The sequence below is a fragment of the Petaurus breviceps genome, unplaced genomic scaffold, assembly GCF_028583685.1.
Source record: "Petaurus breviceps papuanus isolate PSGF00001 unplaced genomic scaffold, PetGlider_PUasm1.0 126, whole genome shotgun sequence".
Lineage (NCBI taxonomy): Eukaryota > Metazoa > Chordata > Mammalia > Diprotodontia > Petauridae > Petaurus > Petaurus breviceps.
Genome location: NW_027185655.1, coordinates 35,123,356 through 35,138,376, shown reverse-complemented (window position 1 = coordinate 35,138,376; position 15,021 = coordinate 35,123,356). Strand labels below are relative to the sequence as shown.

Sequence of the window (15,021 nt, the reverse complement as noted above, 5' to 3'; positions counted from 1 at the left end):
TGTGTGTGTGTGTGTGTGTGTGTGTGTGTGTGTGTGTGTGTGTGTGTGTAGTATTCAACCAAGTATGGGTCGTAAAAGGAGATACCAATTAATGAATTATACATGTGATGATTGATCCCTACACCCCATGCTTTATGTTTGTATGCCTGCTTAGCTAGGAGTGCCTCTGCCCGTTGGTCTAAAAAGCTTGGTATGTTAGCCAGCGAGGCTTAAGGTAGATTTGGGAGGTCTTAGATCCAAGATTTTGAAGCACACAAGGCAGGTTCCTCTATAAAGGCAGTGGGGAAAACCTAAAGAGATTCTCCTTTCTCCCTCCTTCCCTACCCATTTCACCTCCATTGCTGGTCCAATGGCTAAGGAGGTTTCTCCCTCCTTCCTTCCTTCCCTCCCTCCCTCCTTCCCTCCCTCTTTCCTTCCTTCCTTCCTTCCTTCCTTCCTTCCTTCCTTCCTTCCTTCCTTCCATCCTTCCAACTATGGAAAAACTTCTGAGTTTTGAATCGAAGGAGAATGACAGAGCCCTGTATTTCATGAAGAAGACGGATCATGGTGACCAAAGACTTCATATGAAACTAAACTGGAATGAGAGAGATGCTATACTGTAGTAGACCCAATGGGCTGGTGCTGAGCAGTGTCCATCAGAAAAGTGCCTGGTGGAGGCCAGCTATCTAGAAGGACAATGTCAAGTGGAGTAGATTTCTGCTGGAGACCATCAGGGAGCAGGCCTTACTTTAACCATTTCACAGTATTCCTGAAAGACATCAGGTCCCCAGCAGCACTAGAGGCATAAATTGGCCCCATGCATATATGCCTTGACCACCTGTGTCCCCTGCATATGTTTTCCACATTTGGATATTTTTAGCTATTGTGCTCCCAGGTTTATGGGGGAAATGTTTAATTGCTACTTTTTTTTTCAACTACACTATTTCTTTAAAGGTCTTTGTTTTGAACTAATTGTGTCTTCTGGCTGATTGTTAAAGACAACTATAATTGTAGGGGTTCACAAGTTTTTAGCGAGTATAGATAAAGAACTTTGAACCGTTTCTGAGGAAATTATCCTGCAAGTTCAGAGGTGCCCCCAACCATCACATTTCTTTTTTCATAATTCATAATCTTTATGGCAGATTGTACTATTGGACTATACTTTAGACATTGCCTAAAAATCATCCATTCCCTGAAAGAGTTCTGTTCCCCCAAGCAACTAATTCATTCCCAGGGAATGATTTAGGAACTACAGGAGGCAGGGAGATATAAGCAACAAAGATGTTTCTTATCCAGTGTTTCTTTTTCCAGAAGAGAAGAATTTTTCTCCAGTGAAATAAATATTCTCTTATTCAGGCAGCACTCTAAGAGTTGAAGTTGAAGAGAAGGTGCCAGGCTTCAATGGTAGAGGTTGTTCTTCACTAAGAGTACCTTGCACTGATGGAATCATGGGTCAGAATGGGGGTGGGGGGAAGGAAAGAGAAACTCTTAACTCTGGATGCAAAACACACCACTCATTCATCTGAAGGTGATGTTGGTGTCTGAAATATCTAAGGAATCTTGACTGGCACAAAATGAGTGTTAACGTAAAATCAGTGTTAACCTCAAGCTGGGCTTGATTAATAAAGACTTTTTACCTTTGCAGCAGACCAGAATTTTTCACCTGAGACTAAGAATCATGTGGGCCAGGAGGCCCAGAGAACTCCCCTTGGGGATCTAGGCTTAGCCAAAGGGCTTTGGAACAGTTCCAGAGAGGAAAAGCAGGCTTCCAGCTATATTGGGATGGACCCACCACTTGCCACTATGAAGTGTGTGCTGAGCAGGAATGGAAGGGCCATCAGTTTGTATATAGCTTGTATATACTTGGTGATATTTGTCTCCTCTATTAGAATGTTAGCATCTTGAGAGTAGCCAAAGCATAGCCAAAGTGCCCATACGGCTGTGTACATATATCTCTTGCACATATAGTTATATACGTAGAGCTTAATAACTAAAATATTTGTTGATAGACTAGGGGGTGGAAATGGGGATCAGGAAACAGATTTGAATGGGAAAGGAGTATACCAAATAGAGTCAACAAAGGAGAAGAAATAAGGAACAGAAGCAACATTGGATATTTCCTTGAGGAAATTCCTTGAGGCTACCTCCCACTAAGATTCCCCATCCCCACCTCTCCATCCCCAGAGCCTGACACAAGATTGCAAGCCCAATCCCAGCCCAAGGAAAACATGCCTGAAGCAAGGAATCATTTCCTTGCTGGAGCTTCCCAAAGACAGAATGGTAATGGGGACATAAAAAATATTCAACAAGAATATTTCCTTTATTCTTCTGCAGCTGAAATACACACTCCAGCAACTTTCTCTGGAGAAAATTTGGAGGGAAATCCACAGGGATTAAGGTGAAAAGTTGAGGTCAGCCAGATACACTGAAGGAGGCTTGTTGTGGTCTGGAAGGAAAGGAGTATGGAAAAATTCTTGCTGTTCCTAACAAGGGAAAAAAAGTTTAGCTTGGCCTCATCAGGACAAACAAAACTTGGGTGGCAGGGGGAGGAAGAGGAGAAAGAATGCTCTTAAAGGTTCTTCTCAAAGTGGAACAATTCCTTGTGAGGTAATCTGATTCCTGAGTTGGATCAGAAAGGATCCCAGACAAATGAATCACTTTAAAATCATCTGCATGGTAGGTAGGAAGGTCTTTCTTTTATGGAGATAATAAAATGGATTGTTTTAAATATGGATGAGAATCAAAATTTACATAACACTTTAATATTTGCAGAGTCCTGTCTTCACAAAAATCCTGTGAGATAGGTAGGGTAAGTTGTTTTTTTTTTTTTCCTTTTCCAATTTTGCTTCTGTTTTGACACTGGGTTTTCCCTCTCTCCCCAGGCTGAAATTGCAATGGGTACTCATGGGCCTGATCCCACTGCTGATGCACATGGAAACTTTAACCTGCTACATTTTTTCAATCTGGGCAGGTTTGCCCCTGCTTAAACAGCCTAGTGTCCCGAGGGCTCATCATCTTGGTGCCAGAATTAGTGTGGTCACCCCATTAGTGTTTGCCTTATTGAAATTCAGAGCTCCTGGACTTCTACCAGCCTTAGTCTCCTGAGTGTTTGGTATAAGTACTATCATATTCACTTAATGATAATAAGAATAGCAACAATTTACAATAAATGACATTTATATAATGCTTACTGTGTGCCAGACATTGTGTTAAGTATTTTAAAATTATTACCTCTTTTGATCTTCACAACAACCCTGGGAGATAGGTGCTATTATTATCCCCATTTTACAATGAGGAAACTAAGGCAAACAGAGGTTAAGTCACTTGTCCAGGGTCATACTGCTAATATGCATCTGAGCCTGAATTTGAACTTGGATCTTCCTGACTCCAAGTCCACTATGCTTTTTGCTATCCTCTAGAAACTGGGTTTCATTTACTGAATGAGCTTTTATTAAGGGCTTACTATATGCTAGGCATTGTGCTAAGCTCTGGGGATACAAAGAAATATATTAAAAAAAAACAACAACTGTCCTCAAGGAGCTTATATTGTAAAGAGAGGGAGACAAAAACCATGTAAGTAGCTAGGTCTATATGGTATATGGTACATAGAGTAGATGAATGGTAACCTCTGAGAGAAAGGCATTAGCCTTTCTAGACTGGGAAGGGTCTTCTGCTGAAGTGGTATATGAGCTTAGCCTTATAGTTCAGAAAGATTGTCTTGCCTAGGCTCATACAGCAAGACATTGCCAGGGCCAATTAATTAGACTCCAGTCTAGTTAGCTCTCCTCATTATATTGCACTGCCTGGATAATTAAATAGGAGACATTCAAGCATTCTCCCAACTGTCAACTGTGGAATCTTGGTGTCACGATGAATAGAACACTAGACTTGGAGTTCAAATCTACCCTCAGACACTTATTAGTCGTGTGACCTTGATGAAGTCACTTAACTTCTCTCAGGCTCCATTTTCTCATCTGTAAAATGGGGCTAATAGTCGCACCTACTTTCCAGTTTGTTGTGAAACTCAAATGCAAAGTACTTCGCAAACCTTAAAGTGACAATGTAAAATGTTTGCTATCCTTATCATCAACATCCTGTAGGAGTTGGAATCCTTCCTGCTGAAGACTTCAGTTGGAGGCAAACATGTAGTGCCAAAGTCTTATTTACTTGGCAGCTCTCTCAGTTCAGCCCCTTTGGTCTTGATGTTCTCTCAATATGTCAGTGATTACAAGGCAAACCCATTGTAGTACTCTATGGTCTCAATGAATGGTCAAATAGTTGAGGGCAGGGTGCCCTAACTGTAACATGCTTGGTTTGGGGTAAATACTGGCTCAACTGATTCCTCTCAGAACACCCTTAATCTCCAGTTTGGGACTGAGAAAGAGAAAAATCCTGATGAGGTTCGCAATCCCCTGAATCCCTTCTGTTTTGACAGTGAAGAACTGGTAGGTTTTCTCCAACATTTCAGTAAAAGTAACTTTCTGCACAGCTTAGGAAGAGCTCTGGCTACCTCCAAGATCCTCATTCCATTGCTGTTCCCTTTTTGCCATACTCCCTGCTGTAATCTTCATGGCAACTGCTATCCTTAAGAGCTAGGACTTTCTGAAAGGGGAAGGGGCTTGCTTAGGACAAGAGGATTGCTTGTCATGAAAGCTGATGGCGCAGAAATGAAGTGAGCCGACCCAGAACATTGTACACAGTAACAGCAATGTTGTACGGCAATCAACTGTGAATAACTTAGCTATTCTGATCAAGACAATGATCCAAGATAATTCCAAAGGGTCCATGATGAAAGAGATGAGAAAGAACTGATGAACTCTGAGTGTGGATTGAAGCATACTTTTTTTTTACTTTATTTTTATTGCTTTTGTGTGTGTTTTCTTTTGCAATGGGCTAATATGGAAATATGTTTTGCATGACTTCACATGCATAATCAATATATTGCTTGCCTTCTCAAGGAGTGGAGGAGGGGCAAAGGGAAGGGAGAAAATTTGGAACTCAGGATTATAAAAAATGAATGTTACAAATTATAGTAGTAGTAGTGGTAGTGGTAGTAGTAGTAGTAGTAGTAGTAGTAGTAGTAATAGTAGTAGCAGTAGTAATAGCAGCAGCAGTAGTAGTAGTAGCAGCAGCAGTAGTAGTAGAGACTTTACTTGCTTTGTGAACAGATTTGAATAACTCAAATTTGACTCCCCAAGCTGCCTGGGCTCTGAACCCCTGCTCCCCGTGGTGGCAGGGGCAGGAAGAGCAGCATCAGCAATGTATTACTATTTTTAAGGCTAGCTAGGTTGACAGGACAACCTAGGTACTTAACTCATAGGTGAACTATATAGAATGAATTTAAAATCTAATCACTATTTATTATCCAATGTATTAGAAAATGTATCTGCATTTCTAGTTGGAAAATATGTTCCTTTGCTTCCTAGGAGCAAGTGTTAATTTCATGGCTGCAGTCACCATCTGCAGTGATCTTTGAGCCCACAAATATGAAATCTGACACTGCTTCCATTTCTTCTCGCTCTGTTAGCCAGGAAATGATGGGACCAGTTGCCAAGATCTTGGTTTGTTTGTTTTTTTTTTTTATGTTGAGCTTCAAACCAGCTTTTATATTCTCTTTTTTCACCCTCATCAGGAAGCTTCTTAATTCCTCTTCACTTTCTTCCATCAGAGTGGTATGGTCTGTGTATCTGAGATTGTTGGTATATCTCCCAGAAACCTTCATTTCATCTTTTGATTCATCCAGCCTGGCATTTTGCATGCACTCTGTATAGGAATTAAATAAGGCGACAATATGCAGTCTTGTTATACTTCTTGTTCAATCTTAAACCAATCAGTGGAAGCACACAAAACAGCAGAAGTGGCTCCTTCTCTAAATACCAGTGAAGGATGAGTGAAGCAGTGACAGGCTTCTAAGCAGATTCAGGATAAAGTGACAATAACAGGGGTGTCCCTGGATCGTACCAAGGAGCTAAATGAGGCAAGGGTGAGAAGCATCTAGGTGCAGTCAACGGCTAGAGGTCAGAGCTGGGGGGACTCTGGAAGGAGGAATATTGCAGCCACAGAGATAATTGAAAACTAAACTTTCATGTGCCTCGGAGAGTGAGTTTTCCAGGGATTTCTCAGAAGGAAGGCCCAAACCCTTCCCCTTTACTGTATTAGTCTGGGAGTGTGGACTCATCAGTATATGTGGGGGTATGAAAATCAGTGTAATGATTTCATATTCCCTGTTATTTATTTTGCTATTATATCCCAATGAAATGCTTATTTTGTTTATGGTTCCTGTCTGATCTGTTAGCAAATTAGGCATTGGATGGTGGCTCGAGTAGCACATTGCTCTTACATTAACTCCAGTTATGCATGGGAATTCCAAAGGGTATAGAATATATGTATTGCATATGATTTCTTTGGGTAAATATATTCTAATTATCTTGCCAATGAACTTTCGGAACAACCCTCCGTCTTAATCAAACAGTTACCCCTGGACTAAGGGTCCATTTGTGGATTACACGAATCATTTACTTTTCATTCTCTTCTCTATGAACTACCTGTTAGATCTTCTACCAAATATGGACCAAAGAAAGGAAAGAAAACGAAACCGGAAACTGTCGATTTTGCTCCTTGTCTGCAGCTCTGGTAAATAGTTTCAAAGAACCTTAAACCTGTATTCAACTCAACTGGGAAAAAATTCTGGCACCTCTGACCCATTATTTTATCCTGCTTCCTTGCTCTACAGATGAAGAAATCAAGGCCCTCCAAATGAGACAATCTGTCCCAAGACAGCTTGTTGTAGGGCTGGGACCAGGGCTCCTGAATTCCAGTTCAGTATTTTCTAACATGCCCTGTTATTGATGTTGAATAATTTTTTTTTCTGTCAACCTTGTTTGGGTGAAGAATGGTTTTGGTGACTGGGCATACCTTTTGGTGCAGTAGATAGAGTATCAGGTCTGAAATCGAGAAGACCTGAGTTCAAATCCAGGTTCCAAAACCTACAAGCTATGTGACCTTGGGCAAGTAACTTAACCTCTGTTTGCCTCAGTTTCCTCATGAGTAAAATATGTAGTACCTACCTCCTAGGGTTGTTGTGAAAATTAAATGAGTGAGTGCTATATAAATGTTAACTAGGTGGTACAGTGGATAGAGCACTGGCCCTGGAGTCAGGAGGACCTGAGTTCAAATCCCACCCCAGACACTTGATACCAGCTGTGTGGCCCTGGGCAAGTTACTTAACCCTGATTGTCCCACACGAAAAGAGAAAAAAAATGTTAGCTATTATTACTATGAAACCACAATGAGGTCTAAATAACCAAGAGATCAAAGAAAGGGGAAAAGGACCCAAATGTATAAAATATTTATAGTAGGTCTTTTTGTAGTGCCCAAGATTGGAAATTAAGGGATGTCCATCAAGTTGGAATGGAGTTCTACCATGCAGTAAGAAATGACAAATGGGATACATTCAGAGAAACTTTGTTGGAACTGACCCAGACTGAAGTGAGCAAAACGCATGCAGTAACAATAACATTTTAATGATAACCTTGAAAGACTTTAGAACTGATCAATACAATGACCAACCTCAATTTCAGAGAACCAATGAAGCAATGATACCTGTCACTTGACAGAGAGGTAATGAGCTTAGGGTGCAACATAAGATATATATACACATATATATTTTAATGTGGGAATTTGTTTTGTTTGGGGCAGCTAGGTGACACGGGATAGAGGGCTGGGCCTGAAGTCAGGAAGTCTCATCTTCCTGAGTTCAAATCCAACCTCAGACACTTACTAGCTGTGTGACCCTGGACAATTCACTTAACCCTGTTTGCCTCGGTTCCTCATCTGTAAAATGAGCTGGAGAAGGAAAAGGCAAACCACTCTAGTATCTTTGCCAAGAAGACCTCAAATGGGGTCGTGAAGAATTGGACACAACTGAAAATGATTAAACAACAATGATTATTTTTCTTGAATTTGTATATTTGTTACAAGGGTTTTCTTTTTCTTTTCAATTTGAGGGTAAGAGAAGTGGGAAGGAGAGAAAAAAGTAATTTTTGGTAACAAAAAATGAATTTAAAAAGAATGATTTTTGTGGGGAGGTGATTAATACTATTGGACAAAGTGAGGTTTGATGACTACCTCTGGATTTAATTTGTCCATTTGCTTCTTATTTCCATTAGAAAATATAGTCTGCAATTGACAGACTAATAAATCCTTAAAGTTCATTCATTTAATTTAGGGCCAACTGTCCATGGGAAATGTTCAGAGGACAGTGTGATCAGTGAACTGTGGTCTATAATCTTCCCAAATTCTGTTAGTTTAAAATGTCTACATAAAACTAAATAAATATTTGAATGCATCTTTTAGAAAATACCAAAAAAAAAAATTTCTATCACATTGTATGTGGTATCTTTTACCATGAGAATTCATGATTTCTATGGAAACATCCCAGAAAGTATCTAATTCTCTGCCTTATTCAAGGAGTTATTGAATGGGGAGCATAATGTCTTCCTTTCTTCATATGGACAATCGGTCTGCTCTGCCTTGTTTTTAGGACAGTCTCATAGCCCAGGGAGGAATGGGAAAAGAAGGCAAAACTGGAAGACCAAGAGTTAAAGGAATTCTGCTAGAAGGCTCTCTGGCTTTACCATGGCTTCCTAGAGGCTGGATTTCTTTCATGATGAAAATAAACGTGTAAAGGGGTCTCTTCCTTTTATGTAAGGAAGAAATGAAACATTTAGACTGGAAAAAATCTAAGAGGGATTTGAAGAGAGGGATTTATTGCTTCTGGGCTTCTTGACAAAAACAAGATAATATTGCAAGGAAACCCACAATGTCCCAGCCACTGGTATCTCTTCTGGAAGCATTCTTATTGCCTCCTATGGAATGTAAGCAATTTGAGGGCAGGGACTGTTTTACTTTGGTCTTTTTATCTCCTGTGTTTACCACAATGTTTGGCTCCTAGAAGGTGTTTTAAATGCTTGATTGATTGACCATAATAACTCTTAAGATGATAATTCTTCTATGGCAAGTGGAGCATGAGAAGATTTCATAGCCCTCAACTTACTGCAAACATGACTCTAAAGCATGTTATATGAAATGTTTAGCTCCAGAAAAACAAGGAAGCAAATGGTCTATATTTAGCTCCAAATGTGGGTTTTCAAAATGCAAGCTTTCAAAAAAAGATCAAGAAACTCATTTCTAAGAACTACCAAAGGAACATGATTTGGCCAGTCTGATAATAATCATCTGTTTATTTTCCTTTTAAAAAAAAGCCCTTAGAGTTTAAGTATTCAATCTGTTCCCTCTCAATCCTCCTACAATTCAGGGACTTGACTTCAAGTAGTTTGAACCACAAATTTAGTTTAGAACAAACTAACCCGGTGGAGAAATCCTTGAGCCCTAGTGTTCTCTATGCTCAGGGCTGACTGAAGCATCCAGGGAGCAGCCTAGAGTGACAAAATTCTAGGGGTAGCAGAGAGAATTTTATTAGCACTTAAGCAATTTTCAACAATTCAATAAATATTTATTAAATATTGATAATAATAACTCACATTTATATCATTCTTTAAGGTTTGCAAAGAAATGTCGTCATGACCTCATGTATGAGGTATTTCTATCAATTAGTCATTCAACAAACATTTCTTAATGCTATGTGCCAGGCATTGTACCAGGTTCTAGAGATACAAAGGCAAAAATTAAATAGTCCTTGTTTTTGAGAAGCCCCCAACATACACATGCATGTTTTGCATGCATACACCATACACGTGTATGTATAGAATTACATATGCACATGTGTGAACACATATATGATATATACACGCTTGGGTATTTCTTTACTGCTATAGTGTTTTATAAGTGCCGGTTGTCTGATTGTATATGCACATACTGTGATAAATGACTAATTGGACCCCTATTTTATTCCAATAAGTATTAATTAGTTTGATAGATTCCATAGGGGTGGTGATTATGAGTCAGAGTTATGAACTGCAGATTGTAAGTTGACTTGCTTAATCATAGGAAGCCAACTAGAGGGCCTGTAACCTTGTTCTTTGTTATGGTGACAAAGCCCAGTGTGATAGAGGTGACTTAATGATATGGAAAGTCCCCCAGCTATTTTTGTTGTCTCTCCATCGATTTTGTCATTTCTCTATTACCCAACATGGGAAGATGGCTATGAGCACTTGGCCAATGAGTGGCCCTGGTAGCCAGCCTTTCTACCAGCCTACGGGTGTGCTCCTTGGCTTGTAGGACCTCCTGAAAGGTCAAACAAGATAGGTGTGTCAAGCTTGGCTCATTAGCCCATTTGTCAACCAATGGGATTCTATATTTTGTGTAGAACCTCCTGGAGGGTCAAGGACAAGGTCTAGCCACCAATAAGATTAGATTTTTGATCTGCTCCACCTGCATTGTCTGGGGATCAAGTACTATAAAACTAAAGCCCTAGAGGAAGGGGCCTTCCCAGATTTTGAGGAAGATCCGAGGTCCTCTTCATTTGATGGGACCATGAATCTTTTAACAAAATGCCATTGGTTCAGAGCTCTGCCTCAGGGGCTTTTTTTTTCTTATAAATTGGACAATTTTGAAATCCTCACAATAAACAATATATATACATATACCATGTGTGTATGAATGTATTGATGGTGGTGGTATTTGCCTTTGTTTTTGAAGAGGGCCAATGACATCATGGTGGTGATGTCTTGACTCATGCATTGTCAGCCTCTCTCTTCCAGAGTCATTGAAATCCATATATATTTATCCACATGTATCCATATATAGAAAATTCTTGCACTAACTAGCTAATGGCGTTTAGCTTTATGTATATTTAGTTTCTATATATTTGTAAATACATGCAGTTAGTAATGTTATCTCTATTTGCAGATAAGGAAACAGAGATCAAATATCTCATCGGTATGTATGTGTCTAAGGTCTCCTAACAATAAGTGTAGCTCTTTCTGTATTACACAATATTATCCCTCTGCTTAGTCAAGTATGGCACATTTCTAGATAAGGAGATATAAAAATAATGAGATATAAAGACAAGTGAGACTTATTTCCTGCCCTCAAGGGATTTATAATCCAACATAGGGATTGTCATGCACACACACACAAATTTAGAGTACAAATTAGTACATGACAAGGGAAAATTCAGGGTGAGTCTGGGTGTGTGTGTGGGGGGGATTACTTTTGGCTGGGATAGGGCAGGGATCTGGGTTGATTTCGTGGGTGTTATTGGCAGAGTGGGGATGGCAGAAAGGTAAGGGCCAGAGGCATATTAGCAGTGGCTGAAGTGCTCATTGGAGTGGGGGTTGGGTTGCCTGCATTCCTCCAGTCTGACATGCTGTTTATCAGGGTTGCTGGATTCTCCCAGACCCCCTTTCAAGACGCCAGTGGGACTCTGGAGTTGTGAGCTCATTTTAGCGTTCTGAACCAGAACCAAGCACTGTGTCACTGAACTACCTATCTATCTGAAAGGATTAAGTCACGCAGCCATTCATTTGACTGAATTCACATGTCCAATTGGGAACTTAATTATTTGGGTTTGATTTAGCACCTGAAAAACTAGGGACTCTCCCAGTGAATATGTCCTTCCAGGAAAATGGGGCAACTTGATATAATGAAAAGAGCCCTTGTTCTGGAATCTGGGGACCTGGATTCAAATCCTTCCTCTGAGGCTTATTTCTTGTGTAATCTTGGGCAAGTAGCTTAATCTCCTTGGGTCTCAGTTACCCATCTGTAAAATTGAGAAGAGTAGCCTCTGAGATCTCTTTCAGCTCCAGAACCATGATCCTAGTATCAAGAACCCCTTGATATTTGTTTATTTCTGGACATCACAGCTTATGAAGCATATTTGACAAGAATAGCATCCACAGTAGAGCAAAGGCCTTGACTCTCAAAAGAATTGGGCTGTTTTTGGGGCGGCCAGGTGGCTCAGCGAGTAAGAGTACCAGCTCCAGTGTTGGGACAACCTGGAGATCGAATCCTGGGCTCGGACACTCAGCACCACACCCAGAAATAACTGGCCATGTAACCTTGAGCAAGTTACTTAACCCTGATTGCTTAAAAAAAAAAAAAAGAATTGGGCTGTTTAGCCTGGAGAAGAAAAGACTCAAGGGGGGGATATGATTGTTATTGTTTAGTCATTTTTCAGTCATATCCTTTGTGACTCCACTGGGGTTTTTCTTGGCAGAGATACTGGAATAGTTTGCTTCCCCTCCCCACTCTAGCTCACTTTACAGATGAGGAAACTGAGGCAAATAGGGTTAAGTGACTTGCTGAGGGTCACACAGCTAGTAAGTGCTAAGTGTCTGAGGCTAAATTTGAACTCAGGTCCTCCTGACTCCAGGCCCAGTGTTCTATCCACCGTGCCACCTGGCTGCCCCACAGACATGATGGACTTGTGTCCAAGTGAAGGACTATGAGGTAGAAAAAGAACAAGACTTGTTCCATTGGCCTCCAGAAGGCCAGCACAAGGAGCAATGGGTATAGTTACCAAGAGGTGAATTTAGGTTAATGTGAGGAAAACTTTCCTAATGATGAGAGATGTCCCAAAGTGGAATGGGCTTCTTCCAGAGAGGGTAGGCTCCTTCTCAGGGGCAATCTTCAAGCAGGGGTAGATGGCCACTTGCTAGAGTGAAGCCTCCTTTCAAGGATGGGTCAGTCTAGCCAGTGGCTGAGACACCTTCCAGACCTTCAATTCTGTGTTTCTCTGTTAACTAAGAATTCCTCTGAGCCAAAGGTTGTATGGAAGACAGGTCTACTATGGATACAGTTACACTGGGAGATAGAATATGTCTCATACCCCTAAAAGGTGGATAGGAAGGACAAAAAAAAAAGAGAGGGCATTTCTTTTTTTTTTTTAATCTACAAGATTTTGAGTTCCAAATTTTCTCCCCATCTCTCCCTTACCCCCCACCCCAAGATGGCAAGCATACTGATTATTCCTTCCCCCAGTCTGCCCTCTCTTATATACTCCCTTGCTCCCTTCACCCCCTTTCCCCTTACTTTCTTGTAGAGTAAGATGGATTTCTATACCCCATTGCCTGTATATCTTATTTCCTTATTGCACGTAGAAACACTTTTTTAACATTTGTTTTTAAAACTTTGAGTTCCAGTTTTTCTCTCTTCTTCCCTCCTCACCCACACCCATGGAGAAACCAAGGGTTTCGATATAGGTTATACAGGTGTAGCTATGCAAAACATTTCCATAGTAGTCATATTGTGAAAGACTAACTATATTTCCCTCCATCCTATCCCACCCCCCATTTATTCTGTTTTCTCCTTTGACCCTGCCCCTTTTCAAAAGTGTTTGCTTCTGACTACCCCTTCTCCCAATCTGCCCTCCCTTCTTTCATCCCCCCCACCTTATTCCCTTCCCTACCTATTTTCCTGTAGGGTAAGATACCCAATTGAGTGTGTGTATTATTCCCTCCTTAAGCCAGAACCAATGAGAGTAAGGTTGACTCCTTCCCTTTCATATCCCTACTCTTCCCCTTCCATTGTAACAGCTTAAAGAAGGCATTTCTTAAACTCTTATTCTGTGCCGAGTTTTGTACTAAGCACTGGGTATAAAATACAAATGAAAAGAAAGACATCTCTACCCTCATGGAACTTACATTTTAAGGGGGGAAGAAAACACATAAGAGGAAGATGAAAAGTAGAAAAGGGGGGGACAGGTAAACGTACCAGAGAATGGTTTTGAAGTCAGGAATAGAGCTAGGAGGGCAATGAAGGGAGGTCAGACTGGGGCTTGTAGGCCCTTCCCCAAGATGGAAGCTGTAGGAGGAACTCACCAATAGGGAGGCAGGCCTATTTCAAGGTGAGCAGTTCTCAGGGAAGCTGGGCTGTTCCAGGACCACGAAGGCCCAAGTGCTGAGAGAAGCTTGTAAAGGAGGCCTAGTTTTGAAGTCTAGAAAGTCAGGAACAGGGACTTGGACCATAGGTGTGGTCTTCCCATACAGCAATGTGGGTCAGTAGGGACCCAGAGATGAAGTTCACAGATGGCAGTCATTGCTGGCAGAAGCATGCTGCCCTGGTATATGCTGGTGACCTGAGTCAAAGCTCGGATGGCCTCGTTCTAATTTTATCTCTTAATGAAAGAGTCCAAGAGTCCTTTTCTAGTTCAGTATTTGTGGTTTCTAGTCTTTCCTATCCCTCAGTAAGAAGCATGCTTTACATCAGTGTTGTATATTTATATAACAACTACCAATGTAGTACTAAGATGTTAGATAAATATTGCAATGCCCTATGTATTCACTAGATAAGGAACAAGTGAATAGTGTCTTGTATAAAGGAGGAATGTCATAAATACATATGATAATAAAGTGTGGAATCCATGTAATCTACAGGTCAGTTTGATCACCTACCAATATACACGTTTCCTCTGTAAACATGCTAAGCTCTGCCTATGCTGGGGCAGCAAGGTAGCATAGGTGGACAGGGTTCCAGGTCTGGAATCAGAAAGACTCTTCTTCTTGAGTTCAAATCCAGCCTCAGAAACTTACTAGCTGGATGACCCTGGGCAAGTCACTTAACCCTGTGTGCCTCAGTTTCCTCACCTGTAAAATGAGCTGAAATGACAAACCACTCCAGTATCTCTGCCAAGAAAATCCCAAGTGGGATCATGAAAAGTCAGACATGAATGAAATAACTCAATAACAACAAAAACCTATGCTAGGTCACTGGTGTATTCTATAGTGAAAAGCTCTGGGCTGTGGTCAAGGGTGCACCCTGCCTCAAATCCCATCCTTAAAGTCCCTCAGGCTCACAGCCTAAGAGTCATCCTCACCACCTTTCACCTCCCCCACACCGTTATCAATTCTGTGGCCAAGGCCTGCCGATTTCATCTTTGCAACATCTCTTGGACATATCCCCATTCTCTCCTCTAACACCCTGGTGTAGGACCTCATCATCTCAAGCCTGGACTACTGTAAGAGCTGCTGGTAGGTCGGCCTGCCTCAGGTCTCTCTCCATTCCAGTATGTTCTCCACTTAGCTGTCAAAATTTTCTTCCTAAACCCCAGGTCTGACCATGTCACCACTTCCCTCCCCTGCT

The 15,021-nt window shown here is 41.0% G+C and overlaps 2 protein-coding genes across 2 annotated transcripts in view; one reads left to right on the top strand and one right to left on the bottom strand.

Moving 5' to 3' along the window:
* Positions 1 to 15,021, top strand: part of PAPSS1 (3'-phosphoadenosine 5'-phosphosulfate synthase 1) — a 524,017-nt gene that overhangs the window by 294,098 nt on the left and 214,898 nt on the right. The window lies entirely within an intron of this gene.
* SGMS2 (sphingomyelin synthase 2) overlaps positions 1 to 15,021 on the bottom strand; it is a 230,334-nt gene that overhangs the window by 127,038 nt on the left and 88,275 nt on the right. The gene's annotated exons all lie outside the window — the stretch shown is intronic.